This window comes from Phyllobates terribilis, unplaced genomic scaffold (assembly GCF_046119375.1).
Source record: "Phyllobates terribilis strain yellow unplaced genomic scaffold, ASM4611937v1 Scaffold_12__6_contigs__length_324123572, whole genome shotgun sequence".
NCBI classification, from domain to species: Eukaryota; Metazoa; Chordata; class Amphibia; order Anura; family Dendrobatidae; genus Phyllobates; species Phyllobates terribilis.
Window position 1 is genome coordinate 43,965,318 of NW_027362772.1, and position 5,262 is coordinate 43,970,579.

Genomic DNA, 5,262 nt, shown 5'->3' on the forward strand with positions numbered 1-5,262 from the left:
TCTGCACCAAAAGTTGTGCAGAGAGACAAAGAACCTGTAAAAGTCAAAGGTGCTACATTTTTAATAAAACCAAGTTACAAAAATGATCTTTAGTGTATAAAATACTTTACCGTATTTTTCGAAATATGAGACGCCCCCCCCCCCCCAAAATTTGGGAAGAAAATGGGGGGTGCGTCTTATAGCTCGAATGCAGGCATACCGGGGGTTACGGAGGAGGTGGAGCAGGGTCCCTTCCTCAGGAACCAGGCAGCTGCAGAAGTATGGTGATGTGTCATCGGTGAGCAGAGCAGAGTGCATCATTTCTTTCCTGGTGGTCATTTTCCAGAAGGCGTGGGTCGCCCATAGCTTCAGGAAAATGGCTTCCAGAGCTGACACATGTGCAGATTGATATCTTGGCTGGGCTGAGATCTACATCTGAGCACATGAGGATCATGGCTTCAGGAAAATGGCTGCCAGGAAAGCAATGATGCACTCCTCTCTGCTCACCACCAACAACAGGCACGCAGCATCACCACACTTACACTTCTGCCACTGCCGGCAGGTTCCTGAGGAAGGGACCCTGCTCAATGCAACAGACTCTGCTCTACTTCACCGCCGTCACCAGACTCTCAGCATCCCACCACTGGAATACCCCCTCCCCCCATCCAGGGCCCGCTGCATTGCGTCAATTCTGCCACCGCCAGCCTCCTGAGGAAGGGACCATGCCTCCTGTGACCCTGCTCCAATGCCACCACTTAAATTCAGACTATAAGACGGACCCCCATCTTATAAAAAATCTTTTTTTCATCTTTTCCATCAAAAATTTGGAGCTGCATCTTTTGGTTTGGTGGGTCTTTTTAAAGAAATGCCTCAAAAGTGACCAAATGCTAACAGTGGCAGCTAAAAAGTACAGCTTAGAGGGCATATTGTTCCATGCATTAAACGGCCCCTGGGACATGATTGAGTTTGCTGATGGGTTGCTATAGCAACCAAGGGTCTGCTTAAAACCTTATTCCTTAATATTAACATAATTTGCTTAGTATTTTACATTAGTAATTTGTAAGCCAAAACCAGGAGTGGGTGAAAAATGCAAAAGTGATGACGTGATTCTATTATACTTTTCCTCTAATTGTTCTTCTCCCTGTTTTGGCTTCCAAATACTGATGTAAGTATGAATGTGGCCTTATGGTGCCTCAATTGAAAATCAGACTGTGAATGGAATTCAAGGAAGACTGTGGATTATCTAAATTATGTACAGCAATGCTGAAAAATTGCCTTATATAGTGTAAGCAATTGGCCAATCACAGGTTTAAGAACCCTTACGAGACTAGTAAATGAAATAAAAGGTAAAAGAAGTTTTTAAAAAAATAAAAATTGGACTCACCCTCATTTTTCACATTAGCAATAAAAATATAAAACAAAGAATATTAAAAAATATCTTATTTGGTATCGCCACATTCATAAAAGTCCAGTCTACCAAAATATAAAATAAAATAACCCTAACGTTAAACAAAGAAAAGAAAAAAAAATATTCAAAACACCAAAATTGGGTTATATTTTTGGCAGCAATGCTGCAAAAATGTGGTAAGACAATGTCCTATTATTCCAAAAATGGAATCCAGAAAAATGTCATTTCAGGGCACAAATAACAAATCCTCACAAAGCTCCATAGTTTGAAAAATGGCTTAAAAAATCCTAATTTTTTTACAAGTTTTTGAATCTTTTTTCACAACTAAAATATTTAAAAAAAAACTTGTCCAGTTTGGTGTTACCATAATTTTATTTATCAGTGGAATCAGAAACATTTTGTCGGGTAATTTTTATCACACAATTAACATCATAAAAGCAAAATCCCCAAAGAACAAAAAAGCATTTATTTTTACAACTTCACCTTATTTGGAAATTTATTTTTCTAATTTTCCAGTACATTGTTTAGTAAAAAGAATGGTGTCATTCAAAAGTACAACTTGCCCAACAAAAATAAGTCCTTTTAGGCCATCTGCCCACGATGCAGAAATGCTCCGGATATTTCCTGAGCGTTTTTCCTGCCAGGGACATGCTGATGTGAAGCGTTCTTCTCATGCATTTCCGCATGCGGGTTGTCAAGCGCTTTCCAAGCGATTTTAGCATCACTTGGAAAGTGCTTGACAACTTGGTCACACTATATAAATCCATGCAACCGGCATGGATTTATATAGTGTGACCGAAAGAATGTTAAAAAATAAAAAATAAATCTATACTTACCTTCCGATGACCCTCGCACTCCTTCTCTGTGCTTGCCGGCAGCTCACGGTAGATTTAGGGACCTGCCAACGTCAGCAGTAGCGTGACCCATCACATGACTAAATGACGTCAGCGCAGGTCCTTCAGTCCACCGCAAGCTGCCGGCAAGCACAGAGAAGGACTCCGGGGGCCATCAGAAGGTAAATATAATATTTATTTTATTCTTTTTTTTTACAGGTACTATGGTACCCGGGTCCGGAGGAGAGTCTCCTCTCCTCCACACCCGGGTACCATCCTCACTTTGAAATGCATGGATTCCGCATGTACAGATGCAGTGATGCGTAATCCATGTGTTCCAATGCAAGTCAATGGCGGCGAAAACGCAGCGCTTCTACAAAATCATTGGTAGTGCTGCGTTTTTTTCCGCAATGATAATCCGCAGCGGAAATTTCTGAAGCATGTGCACAGCACATGCGGTTTATTATTGGGGAACATGGCAGACCTTATACCAAGCGTTTTTTTAAACATTTCTGCAGCGGAATTGCCGCTGCGGAAACGCTTAAAAAACGCATAGTGGGCACACAACCTTACTCGTCTATGAGGACAGAAAAATAAATAAAGCTATGGCTCTTGGAAAAAGGGGATTAAAAAGTGAAAGCGGAAAAATGAAAATTGGCTTCATTGGGAAAGGATTAATGTGATTGTCTGTATATAAGTCAAAGTATATATAATAATCTTTACGCATGTTGACAAGTCTTATCATATAGTGAGATTGTCTTTCTTAGGTCACCGTGTCATTGAAGATATATGATCAAGCTTTCCTTATTTCTGGTAAATCCACAATAAAAAGCCATAAGCAAAAAAAAAAAAGAAAGGAAGAAAAATAAAATACCTTTAATTACAACTTAGAATTCTATAGTTGATCCAAAGTCACAGTGTAGTTTATGCTATGACTTCTTCTTACCTCGGAAGCGCGATTTATCTTTCTTGCTCCTCAAACTCTGCCTTCTCATCTTCTAGAAATGCCTTCTCAAACATAGTCTGCATTGAGCCACAACATTTTTCCTTAAAATCATGACCAATTAAAATGTAGAGAATGGGATTAATAATTGTACTCATCATTAGCAGGATCAAAGCAATGAAAGATGCAAAAACATTACCGATTCCAAATGGAAGAAGAAGTGAAGTCAAATTATGAGGAAACCAGTAGACAAAGAAAGCAATGATGATGGCCACACTGGTTTTAAAGGGCTTATAAGATGCCAAAATGCGTTTCCTTCTTAAGCGCCAAAAAATCACAATGTAACAGGAGACAATGATGATAAAAAGTAGAAGGAAGAAGAAGATAAACTGCAAAAATTAAAGTTTTAACGACCTAGATCTATCTAAGGTGAAGCTGCATATTGCTCTGTTATGAATATTAAAAGTGTCTACATATTGTAAGAGTGGTACAACCTGAGCAAATGAAATTATCCAAATAATCAGGACAAAGATGAAAGCCAATCTTGGTCTTCGGTGATTTTGACACCAAACCAGGAACACGACACAAATGCATCGGTCTACACTGATGACCATGAGCTGGAGGACACTGACCAACATATTGGAAGACGACATCAATGTGATTAAGCTGCAGAAATAAATAGACAACTTAGATAATGCAAATTGTGCAATGTACACGGGAAAAATTAAGGCAAAGGAGAAATCAGCGATGGCCAAGTTGAGGAACCACACGACATTGACTGTCCTCTTCATCCTGAAGAAGCCGAACCAGATGACAAGACCGTTTCCGATGATTCCCAAAAAGCAAAACACTGAGACGATCTGCTTCTGTCTCTTGTGTGCCAATTTACTTTTTGCTCTCACGTCTGCTATCTGATATTTAGCTTCCTTAATCTTTAAGGATAACTTATTTTATGCATTTATTTTCATATTTAACATCCTTTATAATTCTTATCTTTTCTTCATGCTTGTTTTGTTTCCTCTTTGTGGTTAGTTACTGTTCAGTATGTACAGTTTTGGTAATGTTTTGATCATCCAAAGTAGATACTATAATGTTGTAACCATTTGGCTAGTATTGTGCAAGTTACCTTAGAAATATCAAAGCAGCTTTGATCTATAAAAACATGAACTGCACAAACCCTCTGAAGTTGTCCTGTTCTATCTGACACAAGGATGTCGGTAACAGATTCTTTGAGTTCTATAAGTAGCTTGGTTTCGGCATCCATGGATCTGACTTGTTTTTCCAGTGCATCCCACTAATTCTCGATCAGATTGAGATCTGGGGAACCTGGAGGTTGGGTCATCACCTTAATTTCTTATAATATATGAATACCATGGCCCAGAGATATTTTTAAGTAGAGAAAACGTGATTCATTGATTCAGCAAAGGATATCTGTACATGAAAAAGGCCAACGTGTCAGTCTGAAACATTGGCTTTTATCATGTACAGATATCCTTCACTGCATCAATAAATCACATTTGCTCCACTTAAAAATATCTCTGTGCTGTGGTATCCATACATTATATTCAGTATCCTCAACCACGTAGCACGAAATTTGTTTTGATCGGTGGATGCCCACCATATTTCTTCTACTACCTTTATATCTTAGTCATGTTTCACTATTCCTAAACAATTTTTGCAATGTGACAAAAAGCATCATCCTGCTGAAAAGAGGAATGCATGACTGCCATGGAGGTTTGCACAAGGTATGCAAAATGTTTAGGAAGGTTTTGCTTTCCTTTTTAAATGCTTTTAATGTTTTTTGTGTGGTCTAATGTCTTTCTGTCAAACTTCTGTTCAATAAAATATTATATATTTTTGGAATACAAATACAGTTAGGTCCATATATATTTGGACAGAGACAACATTTTTCTAATTTTGGTTCTAGACATTACCACAATGAATTTTCAACAAAACAATTCAGATACAGTTGAAGTTCAGACTTTCAGCTTTCATTTGAGGGTATCCACATTAAAATTGGATGAAGGGTTTAGGAGTTTCAGCTCCTTAACATGTGCCACCCTGTTTTTAAAGGGACCAAAAGTAATTGGACAGATTAA

General features: G+C 38.4%; 1 pseudogene; it reads right to left on the minus strand.

Annotated features, from left to right (window-relative positions):
- Positions 1 to 347: 347 nt before the first annotated feature.
- On the minus strand, positions 348 to 4,427 carry LOC141171685 (chemerin-like receptor 1; annotated as a pseudogene).
- Between the last annotated feature and the right edge of the window lie 835 nt (positions 4,428 to 5,262).